This window comes from Saccostrea cucullata, unplaced genomic scaffold (assembly GCF_032062105.1).
Source record: "Saccostrea cucullata isolate Sc308-1 unplaced genomic scaffold, CSIRO_AGI_Scuc_v1 ctg10325, whole genome shotgun sequence".
NCBI lineage: Eukaryota > Metazoa > Mollusca > Bivalvia > Ostreida > Ostreidae > Saccostrea > Saccostrea cuccullata.
Genome location: NW_026929259.1, coordinates 18,889 through 36,074, shown reverse-complemented (window position 1 = coordinate 36,074; position 17,186 = coordinate 18,889).

The following is a 17,186-nucleotide window of genomic DNA, read 5'->3' as shown; positions in this document are numbered from 1 at the left end:
AGAATTTTTTTTAGACCTTCAAAAAAAAAAAAACCCTGACAACCAAAAAAAAAATGTCTATTTTCCAAACACAAAAATCCTATTTCGTGAGGAGGGGTGGGGTCGGGATGAAGGTTCGAACTCCAGTGCCAAAGTTTTTTTTTTCCCAAATACCACCACTTTCCCCATTTTATACCTTTACTGCATCGTGTCCATGGAAAGTGGGGGGGGGGAAGGGGGCTAAAGCTACGCAGGAATGTTCAATGTCTACACTAAGTCTATCTTTGGAAAGAACGTTAACTCAATCACAATCCTCGGTTCCGACGCCTATGTATTTTCAAGTTTGGACAATATCATGGGGGATGGGGTTTATTTTGCGCTAGTCAAGTTGTTTTCAGCTGGGTAGCTTGAATATTTATTCTCTTGTTGCCCCCTCCCCACTTTCAAAAACGATGCTACGTCACTGTTCTCTCGTCTGAAAAATATAACTCTACTAAAGTTATTTGTTGGATATTTGAATTACATTTTAATTGTTATAAAAATGTTAAAGATTTTGAAACTAGTAAACCCTTATAAATTGGGTTGTTTTTCAGAACCTTCCACTGAACTGAACTTTATTTCACGACAGATAGTAACTGCTGATGCGCGTGATTCTAGGGACAGGGCTTTGCAAAGGAGTGGGAAGCGTTATGGGTAGGCAGGCGCGGATCCAGATTTTTTTTTCCAGGGGTGGGGGGAAACCCAGTCAAAAAAAAAATCCAATCCCAGAAATTTCTTGACCGGCATAAAAAGAAGAAAAAAACCCAAACTTGCTCAAAATTCTATTCATGGCGGGGGGTTAACTTTTTTTCCTTGTTTTAGTATCTTGTTAATTCGAAGGGGTCCTACCCCCCCCCCAATCTAGATCCGCGCATGGAAGGCGAAGTCGGAGCCAGACTACATGCACCCAGGCATACTAGAAACACACCGGTCTTTTTTTCTGCGTTAATATTTTATACTAAAATAGCACTTTTCAATAAAGAAAGAAATATCTTTAGTACGCACCGTGTTTGTCATCAACCAGGAGAGCTAAAAAAAAATCTTAAAACTCGGAAATTCTATTTGGTGGTGGTGAAGGGAGGGGGGGGGTTCAACTTTTTTTCAGTAATAAATTTTACTCATATGCCACTAAGTACATGACTTTTAATACTAAGTATATAAATTGACTATTAGTACTGCAACAAAAAGTGTAAGGGATGGGGGCAACAAGCCTTTTGCTGAACTTTTCCAGTTAGTAAAAAGTTACGTTTAGGTAAATGTCTCGTGGCCACCCTCCCCTCTACCGATGAAACTTACCCCATAGGAGGTCGTCCACCCGGAAGTCAGTATATATATTGAGACTTTGGTGGTGTGATTGTACATTGTATAATTTCCTTTTCGAGAATTTTTCACTCAAATTGAGAAGCCACCTCTTGCCGGTGGAGAGCTGCAAATTTGTCCTATATACTCGGCACTTATACCCATTGAGCAGTGAGGGATCCTTTTTCGTGCCAGCACCTACTGCGACACGGGACCTCGGATAATACGGTCTAGATCTCATCAGAAGGACCGAACTCCACGTCCTATAGTGGTATTCGAACCCACGACGTATTGGTCGACTCCTTACTCCTTACTCCGACTTCGTGACTCTATAAAGAGCAGACGCCGTAACCACAGTGCCACGCTGGCGACTGCATCCAGGGGGGGGGAGAAAGAGAGATAGAGAGAGAGAGAAAGAGTCATTATCCATATGTACTCGTGAAGATTATCTATGTTTAACTAAATGGTTAATATGATTTAATTATAAAACACTATTAAAATGATATTATTTAAATATTTATTCATATAGAACCTGTATACTAGTACATAGGTTCCTGATAGAACGGATTTCTTCAAAAACTGAAAACGTTAGTATATTTAAACATTGTTTTACGATTTAAAAAACTATTCGGGGTAGGGGTTGCTAGGAATGGTGGCGAATTGCTATATATAGCGAGATTTCCCACGGAAGACTATATTGAAACTTCTCCGGGGGGAGTCCCAATGTATAGTCTTCCGAAGGAAGCATCACTATGTAGTCAGTCTTCCAGGGGAAATCTTACCATCTAGCGAGACTTCCGAGGGAATGGCATGTATCGGGTACATACCTGAACTTATAACAAACATCAGCCTTTTAAAAATTTAAGTTTGATTAATATTTTAAAAATTTAAGTTTGATTAATAAAGTATTAAGACACAAAATTGAAAAAACTCGAATAACCCCGGCCCGGGTTTGCTAACCTAATTTTACCAACACTCTTAGCGAACACCCCTGCCACCTAGCGTTATAATGCGGCACTAAATTCGGACAACTTGTATTCGTCTTCATTGAATATGCTTCATTGTTTGCGTGATTGAGTTAACGTTCGTAATAGCTATAATCAATTAAGGAACTGTATCAATTTAAAAGAAAGTAAAATGAATTTACAAGAATAAAGCAACATAGAAGTAAGGGCAAAACGAAGAAGGATAAAAGTCAAAAGTGAAATGTAATAAAGAAGAATATGAAAACAATAAAGTGACATATAATTACAATAATAACAAAGCATAACGAAGTAGGCAGAATAAGAATAAAAGCAAGATACATAGACTTTTGGCGCTAATTCCCTTCCATAATTTTCAGTATTTTTCTTTCCCATAAATATTTTTTATAGATAAAGTATTTGTAATGATTTTTGGATATGTTATTCAGACTGCAAATGTCTACAGTAACGTCAGATATCTTTGTAAAATTCACTTCCGGTCGCGTGATTTCCTGTCCTCAAAATGAGAACTTATCATAGCTAGATCTCGTAAACGGAAAAAGATTAAGACACCAAACTTATACAATTGGTAGATCTTGATGAGTAGGCAAATTCAGTTTGGAAAAGATTGTCCGCCGTCACTTCCGGTCGTTACAGGAAGTGTTCCAAAAAATCAAAATTTTCAAATTTTCTTTTATAAAACTTTTTTGGCATGACGTTATACTATCTTTTTTGTATTTTTAAAATATATCAGTCCAACTGGAAACAAAAACGTCAACTTCCGGTTTTAAGAGAAAAATTGCATTTTTTTAGTATTTTTCTTTCTCCTAAATATTTCTTATACATGACATATTTGTAATGATTTTTGGATATGTTATTCAGATTGCAAATGTCTACAGTAATGTCTAAAATCTCAGGAAAATTCACTTCCGGTTGCGTGATTTTCTGTCCTCAAATTGTGAAGTTATCATAGCTAGATCTCGTAAACGATAAGAGATTAAGACACCAAACTGTTTCAAGTGGTAGATCTTGATGATTAGGCAAAACCATTTGGGATAACATTGTCCGCCGTCACTTCCGGTTGTCACGGGAAGTCATCAAAGAAATCGAAAAATTCAACTTTTCTTTATAGAAACTTTTTGCATCACATTATAGCATCTTATTTGTAGTTTTGAAATATGATAGTATCACCGGAAACAAAATCGACAACTTCCGGTTAAAAGAGAAAAACTACATAATTTGAATATTTCTCTTTCCCATAAATACTTGTTATAGTTAAAGTATTTGTAATAATTTTTGGATATGTTATTCAGACTGCAAATGTCTACAGCAATGTCTAATATCTCAGTAAAATTCACTTCCTGTCACGAGACTTCCTGTCCTCAAAATCAGAAGTTATCATTACTAGATCTCGTTAACGGTAAGAGATTAAGACACTAAACTACTAGGGGTGGTAGACCTTGATGAGTAGACAAATCCTTTGAGTTTAAGATCATCCACCGTCACTTCCGGTCGTCACAGGAAGTGATCAAAGAAATCAAAATTTTAAACTTTTCTTTATGGAATCTTTCTTAGAATTACCTTAATAGCTTTTTACTAGTAGTTTCGAAATATGTCAGTCCCATTGGAAACAAAAACGACGACTTCTGGTTATGAGAGAAAAACTGCATAAATTGAGTTTCTTACTCTCCCATAAATATCTTTTATAAAAAGAGTATTTGAAATGATTTTGGGACATACCTTCTTACAGATAAATAGAGGAGAACGGAAGACCTTCTTTGTTGCTGAAGCAACAAGAGTTTCTAGTATTCTTACTATTTTCGTATTGACCAAATTTTGGAAATGACCTTTGTCCGCTGCATTTCTCTAAAACAGCTTAAGATATGAAAGTTAACTGTGTCAGATGTCATAGATCATGACTTGAAGATCTGTGCATGAACATTTTTTCCGTCGTCAATGCTTCCGGTCGTCACAGAAAAGGGAATAAAAAGTCGATTTTTAAAATTTCTTTGTCTTTCTTTCTTTCTTTTTCAGTGATATTCATGGCATAAGTAAAGACCCCTATTTGCTGATTTCACGTATAATTAGTTTCTTAATTTGATTAAGAAGGAATTAAATATCTTGAAATCTTTGTAAACGTAGGTTCAACGTTTCCTTAAACACTAAAAAATATTCATTTCATTTTCTCATAAATAGACTTCGCGAGGGGAAAACCCATTGTGCAATACACAAGTGTGCAGGTAAAGTCTTTGACGCGATGGCGAAAGGACCTGTAGAAAAACTTCCCTGGTTCAGTTGAGACGAGATTTTAGTAAATAAAGTGTGTATATTGAATATATTATATGTGTTCATCTTATATCCCCCCCAGCCCATTTCTTTTTTTGTGAACTGTAAAATACCTATCTCCCACCTTTTTCACATATTGAAATGAATGCCAATTCGGCTTTAATTTTTTTTACATTCTACATAAACTGACCTTGATATTTACATAAGAAGACACTCTTCTTAAAGTAAAGAAAATGATAAGGCTTAATTCTTTTTACAAAATAATGGTAATTAACAAGGGTATATTCAAGAACCCCACCCCCCCCCCCCCTCCCGGAGGCGCGCAGACAGGTAGACTTCGCAGATGTAACATCTCCAACGTACAAGTAACGTTTTAAAAGTTTCATTCATAAAAATCAGTTCCCCTGCTGTCATCTGATAACTTGCCATCATTCATTCTTCCTATGTTTTGTATGTAGAATTTATAATTATTTAATTTAATTTTTTTTATCTTGAGAAAATAAAGATTTTCAGCTGCATTTATTAGAATTTCGCGTTTTCTTGTATATATCTATTACTTGCAAATGAATAATGTCATTAAATAATACAGAAGAAATCAAACTTTATTTTCATCTTTTTTATTGATTCATAAATCCTTAGATCCGCTCCAATAGCTGCGCGATGCCCTCACCGCTACAGTAAACAAAACATTCATAACGCCGAAAATGTCCATGATTCCGCTGAACTAAGAAAGTTTACACATGGTTTATCATCTCATAAGAAACATCAGCTCTGCCCAATGCAGGATTGCTCGAGTTAAAGAGGAAAATTCAGGGATTATTTTGTGGTAGCCATTTTCTGACGTGAACCTATGCGACAATTTGTAATTAAGGTCTTCCGTTTCAGACGGAAGACCTTATAGTGATTCTACTGTTTCTTTTTATTAAGGTCTTTCGTTTCAGACGGAAGACCTTATAGAGATTCTACTGTTTTTTCTTTTTTAAGATCTTCCGTCTTCACGGAAGACCTTATAGTGATTCTATTGTTTCTTATTATTATTATTATTATTATTTTTCCGTACACCAAATTTTGTGCACGCGATTTCTCGAAGACTACTGGGTGGATTTTCATGAAATTTACAGAAATTATGTATTGTTATCTGAAGTTATTTTTTTCGAGAGATTTTTTGAAAATTCGCTTCTGGTGCCAAGTTACGGGACATTTTCTGAATTTAAAATGACATTTTGTCTACGGTTAATCTCAAGAACGGTAGAAGATATAAATGTGAAACTTTCAGGGATTATAGATCGTGATATATACTATCCAGGACGCGACCTTTCGTTCGTCGTCAATACTTCCTATCGTTAGGAGATGCGAATGGAAAAAAGCGTATTTTCTAACTTTTTTGTTTTTCAATATTTTTTATTTATTTTTGGAATGCTACTAGAGACCTTTTGATTGATGCTTATTATAAAAGTTGTTTGGATATTGGTTAATCAGAACTCTAGATATTAATTTTTGAAAATCCGAAGCGGGACCAAGATGGCGGCTGTCTCTGTCAACTCCGCCATTTCGCGAGTAGGGGTTTATGGAGGCAGCTGAGCGTTTGATGAAACCATTCTGAAATAAGGATACATGAAATGTAAATAACTACTTCGACTCTCACGTAGTTGTGAAATGGTTGGAGGAGTTACCTCCCGTTACTTGTTTATATTATAATAGATAATCGATGTAAATATTGTAATTAATTGGTCAATAAACAAAAGAAGTATACAAGTATTATTGATAAATGATGTTCTGTTAGAAAATAATAATAGTGTTGCCAAATTAAAGGCAGTCTGTTGTATTTTATCAATATGATATCTGATAACTTATGATCATTGATTAAGTTGAGGTACAAGGGGGGGCAGTACGGCCAATTGGCTGGTGTCTTCACTTTGGTTCAGAAACCAATTAGTGTATTGATCAAATCGAATTGTGCAAAGTTGCCGTAGTCAGTGACTAGTTAAAATATAGCTGTGTGACGTTAGCTATAAGTTTGTCATTAGGACAGAGAAGCTCTTACAAAGTTTAATACTGTGTAAGTATATTTTAGCTACTTGGCTATAGTTATATAGGCAACTTGGTAAGCAGTAAGACACCAGGCAGGTGTTAAAGGCTAAATCAAGAGGCACCAGGCAGGTGGCTGTTGACTTACATAGTCAGTTGTATAGTGAGGCAATTGTCATATGGCACCAGGCAGGTGCCGGTATTAACTGAAGATATATAATTGTACAAAGCACTTAGGTCATTTGATTTAAAGACACCAGGCAGGTGTCATATTATTATCTGTATAATTATATTGCATTCAATCATATCCCCAGTAAAACTCGGTAATCCGAGCACGGACATACTGACCGCTCAGGTCCGACACGTTACAGTAGTAAGTTGCAATTGAGTGTCAATCTTCAAACTTAATTTCCGTTTCACTGCTTTAGTGTAACTAGGCTAGATACGATATGTAATGTGTATAATGTGTTACATATACTTTCTTAACGTCGAAATAAAATAAAGGCGCTAAGAATGTTTTATTTTAAAATTTAATTGAAGCTATCATCCCTATTTAATAGATCAGTCCAAAGAAAAGGCGTAAAATATTTACTCGTGGTGTTTGGCGCAAAATTATGAATGCTTTTTATAATTCTTTGTGAACTGTTGCAAAAGTATACACAAGTATGTTTTGAGCAGTACTCCCTATAGCTTAATGGTTAGCGCGTTGGGGAGAAAAAAGTAAAAAAAAAAAAAACGCATTCACGTTGGCGACATGGGTTCAATTCTCCTTGTGACAAAAATTTTGAATCTCTTTTCAGCTCGATTTCACGTGAATTTCTTTTCATAAAACGGACGGAAGACCTCTCGTTGCTCGCAACGAGATCGTATCTAGTTATTATTAGGGTCTTCCGTCTCCAACGGAAGACCCTCCTATTATTCTATTGTTTCTTTTTCACTATTATTATTATTTTTCTTCGTCCAAATTTTGTGCAGACGATTTCTCAGAGATGCTTTGACAGATTTATACGATATTTACAGGAATGATGTATCACGATCTGAACTTGATACATTTTTCTTATTTTTTGGAAATTTACTTCCGGTCGGAAGTTATCGCCCTTAAATAGAATTTTAGCTACCATTTTGTCTGCACTAAAACTCAAAAATGACAAGAGCTAGAGTGCTGAAATTTTCAGTGATAGTAGAAGACATGTTGTAGTTGTGCACCTGCGTTTTCAAATTTTCTGGAAGTGCCTAGTATGGAAGCGCGGTAGAGGTCGAAAATTAGGACACAAATCTTGAGAGATTTTTCAAGACATTTTGCGTTATATCTTCTAAAGTATAAACATTTTGTAAAGACATTTTGTGCAATATTTTTACAAAAAGTTAAGATTTCTCATATGATATCAAGAAAGAAGTGCTGACTCATTACATTAAGGGCCAATAAGGGCCAAAAGTCTTTATTCAATAACTCTTTATCAGTTAATATTTTGTTATACATTACTGAAGCAAAAATATGTATTTTAACAATCTACAAGTACATATTATGATTTTTATGTCGTATGGTACATAATTAGGGGCAACAAGGGGCCAGAATGCTAAATCTTTGACGCTTTATATCTTGGAAATGAGAAATATTTTGATAAGTAATATTGAACAAAAGATGTTCAAAATTATGTTCTAAACAATATGCAGTCTTTCATTTTTCGCTAAACATCCCCATTAGGGAGATGAAGGGTTGGCCCCTAAATATTTCTTTTGTTAATAACTAGAACACTAAAAAGAATCTCTGAATAGTTGTTGAACAAAAAGTGTTCAAAATCCTAAGAGCTTTAAGTTGAAATCAAGAAAAAGGGGCTAAGCACTCCTTGGGGCAAAGAGGGGCCAAAAGTCTTCAATCGATAACTCTTTAGCAGTTAATATTTTGTGGTACATTACTGAAGCAATGATGTATATATCTGAACCATTTACAACAATATATCATGATTTGTTTGGCGTATGGTACATAATTAGGGGCCACAAGGGGCCATAATGATAAATCTTTGACGCTTTATATCTCGAAAGTGAGAAATATTTTGATCAGTAATATTGAACAAAAGATATTCAAAATCATGCTATGAACAATATGCAACCTTTTATTTTTCGCTAAACGTCTCCATTAAGGAGTTTAAGTGTGGGCCCCTTAATATTTCTTATGCAAATAAATTGAAAACTAAAAAGAATCTCTGAATAGTTGTTGAACAAAAATGGTTCAGAATCCTGAGAGCTTTAAAATGATATGAAGAAAAAAGGGCTGATCCCTATTATTAAGGACCGTGAGGGGCCAAAAGTCAATTTTTGAAGACTCTATTGTTCACTGTCTTTTTACAGATTATGGAAAATCATTATGTTGGAATGAAAATCTCAATCAAAATTTTTATCTCATCTCATCGAGAATCGGACGGAAGACCCACTCGTTGCTCGCAACGAGATCGTATCTAGTTATTATTATTATTATTCTTACCGATTTTGTGCACGCGATTTCTCGTAAACTACTGGGCCAATTCTCATGAAACTTTCACATCTCATAGGTACTGATTTGAACCTTATTGGAAATTTTTTTCGTCGACATCGTTACTCCCAGTCGTGAATTATGGACAATTTTCTGATTTTAAAATGCAAATTTGTCTTGATTACTTAGCGAAAACTGCTTAAGATATGAAGCGAAGATTAATTGGAGATGATAGTTCATGATTTATAGCGTTGCAGAATCTCCTTTTCGTGCGTCGTCAATACTTCCGGTCGATACCGGAAGCGAATTTAAAAAATGCAATTTTTCAACTTTTCTTTTTTAATATTTTTGTTTTAGAATTGAATAAAGACCCTTTTTCTGAATCCAAATATGTAATTTGTTTCAAAATCGACCAAGCCAATCTCGAGATATTTGCATTTGAAAACGCGAAGCGGTGATCCCAATGGCCAAATCGTTAGCGCGTTGGATTGTCACGCGGGCGACCCGGGTTCGATCCCCCGTGTGACCAAAAAATTTTATCATTTTTTCTGCTCGATTTTTCGATATTATTTAATTTTAGACCATTTGGAACAATACATTATAAATTTTTAAGTATATCTTGCGTAATTAGGGGTCACGAGGGGCCAGAATGTCAAATATTTGACGCTTTATATTTCGAAAAGGGGGAATATTTTGATAAGCAATATTGAGCAAAAGATAAGCAGAATAATGTCCTAAACAATATGCATTCCTAAAATTTTCGTAAAACAGCCCCATTAAGGACTTCTAGGCCCCTAAATTTTTCAATTTATCATATCTCCAAAATGAATAGAAATCTCTAAATAAGTGTTGAACAAAAAATTTTCAAAATCACAAGACCTTTCATTTGATATCAAGAAAAAGGGGCTGACCCCTCAAATTAGGGGCTCAGAGGGACCAAAAGTCTTTTATCTATAACTCTCTTATGATCAATATTCTGTTATATATTACTGAAGCAAAAGTATTTATCCTGAAGATTTGCAACAATATATGATACAATTTTGATCATATGTTACGTAATTAGGGGTCACAAGGGACCAGAATGTCAAATCTTTGACGCTTTATATATCGAAAAGGGGGAATATTTTATAAGCAATATTGAACAAAAGATGGCCAGAATAATGTTCTAAACAATATGCATACTTTGAATTTTCGTAAAACGGCCCCATTAGGTACTTGTAGGAGTGGCCCCTATATATTTCAAGTTATCACATCTCCACTACGAATAGAAATCTCTGAATAAGTGTTGAACAAAAAATCTTTAAAATCACAAGACCTTTCATTTGATATCAAGAAAAAGGGGCTGACCCCTCAAATTAAGGACTCAGAGGGACCAAAAGTCTTTTATCTATAACTCTCTAATGATCAATATTTTGTTATACATTACTGAAGCAAAAGTATTTATCCTGACGATTTGCAACAATATATGATACAATTTTGATCATATGTTACGTAATTAGGGGTCACAAGGGGCCAGAATGTCAAATCTTTGACGCTTTATATCTCGAAAAGGGGGAATATTTTGATAAGCAATATTGAACAAAAGATGGCCAGAATAATGTTCTAAACAATATGCATACTTTGAATTTTCGTAAAACGGCCCCATTAGGGACTTGTAGGAGTGGCCCCTAAATATTTCAAGTTATCACATCTCCACTACGAATAGAAATCTCTGAATAAGTGTTGAACAAAAAATCTTCAAAATCACAAGACCTTTCATTTGATATCAAGAAAAAGGGGCTGACCCCTCAAATTAAGGACTCAGAGGGGCCAAAAGTCTTTTATCTATAACTCTCTAATGATTAATATTTTGTTATACATTACTGAAGCAGAGTATTTATCTTAACGATTTGTAACAATATATGATACAATTTTGATCATATGTTACGTAATTAGGGGTCACAAGGGGCCAGAATGTTGAATCTTTGACGCTTTATATCTCGAAAAGGGGGAATATATTGATAAGCATTATTGAACAAAAGATGGCCAGAATAATGTTCTAAACAATATGCATACCTTAATTTTTCGTAAAACGGCCCCATGAAGGACTTGTAGGAGTGGCCCCTAAATATTTCAAGTTATCACATCTCCACTACGAATAGAAATCTCTGAATAAGTGTTGAACAAAAAATCTTCAAAATCAAAAGACCTTTCATTTGATATCAAGGAAAAGGGGCTGACCCCTCAAATTAAGGACTCAGAGGGGCAAAAAGTCTTTTATCTATTACTCTATAATGATCAATATTTTGTTATACATTACTGAAGCAAAAGTATTTATCTTAACGATTTGCAACAATATATGATAAAATTTTGATCATATGTTACGTAATTAGGGGTCAGAAGGGGCCAGAATGTCAAATCTTTGACGCTTTATATCTCGAAAAGGGGGAATATATTGATAAGCATTATTGAACAAAAGATGGCCAGAATAATGTTCTAAACAATATGCATACCTTAAATTTTCGTAAAACGGCCCCATGAAGGACTTGCAGAAGTGTCCCCTAAATATTTCAATTAAGCATATCTCCACAACGAATAGAAATCTCTGAATAAGTGTTGAACAAAAAATCTTCAAAATGAAAAGACATTTCATTTGATACCAAGAAAAAGGGGCTGATTCCTTAAATTAGGGGCTCTGAGGGGCCAAATGTCTTTTATCTTCAACTCTTTCATGATCAATATTTTTTTATTCCATAATAAGAAGCAAACATATTCATCTTAACGATTTGCAACAATATTTTATAAAATTTTGATCATATTTTACGTAATAAGTGGTTGCAGAAGGGGCAAAAATGCTATATTTTTTTTATGCTTTACGTCTCTAAAAGACTGAGTATTTTTATAAGCCATATTGAACAAAAGATGTCCAAAATATCTTGATGAAAATCAGAAACTTAAAAATTAATAAGGAAAACTTCATGTCATTCTCTTTTAACGAATATCTCAGTCAAAATCACAACTCATCTTGTCGAGAAATTCAACGGAAGACCTACTCGTTGCTCGCAACGAGATCTGATCTAGTTATAATTATTATTATTCTTTTTATTATTTTTTTGACTTTCTAATTTTGTGCTTGCGATTTCTCGAAGACTACTGGGTGTAATTACGTGAAATTTACAGAAAAGATGTGTCGTAATATGAATTTTATATATCCGGGAGATTTTTTGAAAATTCCCATCTGGTGCCAAGTTACGGGACATTTCCTGAAATTAAAATGACATTTTGTCCACGATTAAACTCAAAAAACGGAAAGAGATATTAACATGAAACTTTCAGGGATTGTAGATCGTGATATATACTATCCAGGACGCGACCTTTCGTTCGTCGTCGCTACTTCCTGTCGTTTGGAGGAACGAATTAAAAAAAATGTATTTTCTAACTTTTTTGTTTTTCAATATTTTTAATTTATTTTTGGAATGATAATAGAGACCTTTCTATTGATGCATACTATATAATTTGTTTGAATATTGATAAATCAAAACTCTAGATATTAACATTTAAAAATCTGAAGCGGGACCAAGATGAAGGCTGTCTCTGTCAACTCCGCCATTTCGCGAGTAGAGGTCTATTGAGGCAGCTGAGCGTTTGATTAAACAATTCTGACATAAGGATACATGAAATGTAAAAAAATTACTTGGACTTTCACGTAGTAGTATGTTGCAATTCAGTGTCAAACTTAAAACTTAATTTCTGTTTCACTGCTTTAGTGTAACTAGGCTAGATACAATATGTAATGTGTACAATGTGTTAAATATATGTTCTTAACGAAATAAAATGAAGGCGATACGAACGTTTTATGTATTTAATTTCATTGAAGCTATCACACCTATTTAATAGATCAGTCCAAAGAAAATGCGCGATTATTTACTCGTGGCGTTTGACGTTTGGCGCGATATTATGAATAGTGGCCCACCTTTTATAATTCTTAGACAGGTGTACTGTTGCAAAAGTGTACACAAGTATATTAAGAGCAGTACTCCCAATAGCTTAATGGTTTGCGCGTTGAGGATAAAAGCAAAAAAGCGCATTCACGTTGGCGACCTGGGTTCAATCCTCCTTGTGACTAAAATTTTGAATCACTTTTCAACTTTTCATATTACGTGGGGTTTTTTTCCTGAATCGGATGGAAGACCTCTCGTTGCTCGCAACGAGATCGTATCTAGTTTTTTTAATATTTTTCTTAGAACTTTTAAGGCCAAAACAATTTTACATTATAACCTAAGCTACTGTATAGTCTGTAAATTCTTGTTTTATTTTTAGTTTGTCTACCACCTTTAACTTTATTTTTACAGCACTACATAGAATAGATTTTACTAACTGTCTTTTCATCACTTTATTTCTTTTATTTTTAATTTTTATGAAACCACCTTCTCGGGTGCTCCGTATACACAGGAGGGAACTCCATAACTGAACTGAACTGAACTGATGGCACTAATACAAGGCCAGGACTAGAAGGATACCTCCAAAAACCGAAATATTAAAAAGCTTGATGGCACTTTGATAAACGGATTTAACCTTGAGTGGTTAAATCACATTGTATTTAAACCAGGTTTATCGACTGTTTATGGTTTAAGGACGGTAATTATAAACTACATTTAACAATTATCATCTTTATTTCATATCTGTAAACTAAAGTTTACGCGAAAATCTATGTTTCACAAGCGTAAACTATATAAATAATATTGAAAACAATCATTTGCAACTGCAAAATATCGGTCATGATATGATCAATATAGTTTCGCGATTTATAAACTTGGAGGGATGATGAAAAGGTTCAGGAACTATCTCTGTATGTGGAAAAACTACTGTTCAGATCAGACCGAAATTTGGCACACATATATTCATACATATGTTTTGAGAAACTTTCTCGATGTTGTTTTGACTTTACAATGTTGATTAACCGTGCTCCGTGGTAACAAAACATGTTACTTTAAAAATTGGCTAGCATGAGTTTAATTTGATCAAATGGAATGAAACTTCACACATCGACAAATTAAATGTTTTTATTTACGAAAATGTGTTGATCTATTATCTTGTAATAATAATATGACGATGAGGAACATTGTCTACGTAATTTTTGAATGACCCTTGTATGTACCGTTTTGTTCCGCTTCAATGCCGTCCCTTTGAAAAAAAAGATGTTTTTATACCTCAAAGTGCCTAAGAATTTCGCTAGGCTGCCGTACTTCCGGTTTATCCAAACAGAATAGAAAGGTAAGTTCTGATTGGTCAATAATAAAATAAAATTTAGACAGCTGGGTAGACATGAAGAGAGAAAAAAATTATTTGTCACGGTATGTTCAACGTTTATTGGAGACTTAGTTGCAGTTTATATATTTTAGCCTTTTCACAATTAATCTCTTCGAATAATGAAGAATATTAGTTTAGTATATAAAAAAAGTCATGTTATTTATGTGTATGACATTGACCAATCAGAATTTACCTTTTTATTCAGTTTTGATAAACCGATCACGGGTGTGAATTTTCGATGATGTCATATTCTCGTCGTTCATAATACGAAGCAAATCAGCTCAGTTTGTATCGTTGTGACAGGGAAAATTGGTACAATAAAGTTTGTATAATTATGATTTACAATAGCCCATATCTAAGATTAATTTAAATTCACAGTCCAAAATTCAACATTTAGGTTAGGACTTCGTTAAAATTTTAATGAAAATACATCTTCTCATGTTTGGTATGCATGGCTGCAGTGCACTTTGAGTGGCTTTGCTGATTAATACTGGCGCAAAGGGGGCAGGGGGTTTACAGATAGACTTTTACAATGAAAAATGTTTATTGAAGATTGATTGATTCTTCACCATCAAGAAATTGAATTAGTTTTTTTTCATTATATTCTTTCTTATTATGTTCATGTATTTATCACGAGGAAGTGACATATTTACTGCGAGATGAATGGTCTTATTTTAATTGCCCAATCTTAACTGTACTCTTTATTTCGTTGTAGCAAATTAAAATTGATTATCTTTTACTGTAGTCATAAAATTCCAATGTGAACGGAAGTTAGAGCCTTCCTTTGACACTACCCATATGAAATAATATTCTCGAAGTTAGAAATCTTCATCCTTTAAAAAAAACTTCATGCCTCTATAAATAGAAAGAACCCTTGTATTTCTGGTCCTATGAGAAAGTTAATCAGTTCAATGTTCAGGTTTGACCAAATGGTCATGGCCGGAGAAAATCATGACATATTCGGGCCGTTGTGGCTCGTTCATGAATATTATGGACTTTTCATTCTGTACATCAAGTTTTGTAGCAAAGATTTAAAAAACTATTTCTGAAAAAGAATGTAAATGTACTGTACTTTGATATAATAATCATCCTGATAGTTTTGTTTAAAAATGTCATTACACAAACGATTTTTGCAGCACACTTGAGTGCTTGCATGTATTTTACGACCCTCTTATTGGAATGTGTGTACAGGCACAATATACTGTAAAGTGCTCTGGGTGCACATACGTGATATTTATACAAAACGTACAACGTACCATTGACCTTTTGTTCACAGTTTGACCTGAATTTGTAAGCATAAACAATATCAATGATAAATTAATTAATAAACAATGAACATTATTATACATGTACATATTCACATAAAAATTATATCTTGAAATTTTATTTCTTTCACCCCCATGAATCTTTAGTCCAGTCATCTTTATTAAGAGGTTTTAATAATAATATCAAGGAAATTAAATGACATTCATTTGTTTATTTCATTTTATCAATGAAAACAATTAGTTTTGAACTTTATATGCACAAAAAAAATTAACCATAGAAAATTTTGTTCGAAACTTTATATTAGATAAGACAAAGATAATTTAATTGCATTTATTGAAGTTAACTGTATTTTCAAGCCCTTTTCTTTGAATGCAATAAAATTGAAACTTTTTTAATTAGAGTAATTAATATATTGAAAACTTTTCAACATTACTAGTAAAACAACTTAAAGAATAACATTGAGAATATTTACATACATAAAGTCATCATTATGATTCTAACAAAGTTGGGAATATTTACATATACATGTACATACATCATAATAATTCTAAATAGGAAAATAGTTTTAAAAAATTACAGTCTTGAAAAACGATCAAATCCTGACGGAAATGCAATGTTCAGGTCTCCCCATAAATTTTTTATTCAAAGATATACTCGTATATATAAACAAGTTTAAGATTGCTTTAAATATATTACAAACTGATTAAATACAAGTAAATTAATTTTCGCTGCTAAACAGTGATGTGCTTTATCACAAACTAAATAATGTTCAGTTCAGTTCACTTTATTCGCCCAAACGAAAACATGGGGTTCATCTAAACCAAGGTTCTCCATCACTGGAAATTTTACTGTGTAGCAGAATATGCGCGAAGCACTAAAATTTTGCGGTATTTTCGTGATCATATTTGAAACTGAATCACCATTCATCATACTTATAAAAGAAAACATGCACAAACTTTAAAAAAAAAATTGCTAATTCGTTACACAAATGGTATGGTCGTACATATTGATAAAAGTAAAAAAGTGTTCTGAAAAATTCTGGTCGATACAGTTGAACTACTTAAACATTTTTGAAAGTAAATTTGTCGTGATTATTTGTCAGTTTTCCTGATCAAATTACCGAATTACAAAAAAACAGAATCTTCAGAGTTCCTTGAACATATTGAAAATTTTAAGCAATGTATTTACATCAATTCAATGGCTTCGGTGCGATGTTATGTTGACTTAAAGTGCTTACATAGTTCTACAGCCGTTTGTTAAAACAGAAAAAAGAATAAAATCACTTATAAAGCTGTGACGGATCAGACAATAAAATTCTTTAACAATTCATAAGGCCTGTAATATCCTTTCAAAAAGCCCGCGCTTTCGAAAATAGTTCGCGAAGATATGCATTACGTAGCGTGTATACATAAATCGCTCTATCGCTACATGTTTTATACCTAAATAAGAATCCGGTATGTATCTTATTCTGTTTTCAATTTAATTCTCAAAATAAATCTTTAAAAAAATGAACAACATTTCCAAAGACTGAGAGTCTAAAAAAATTTGTGGAGCTACAATGAAGCGCA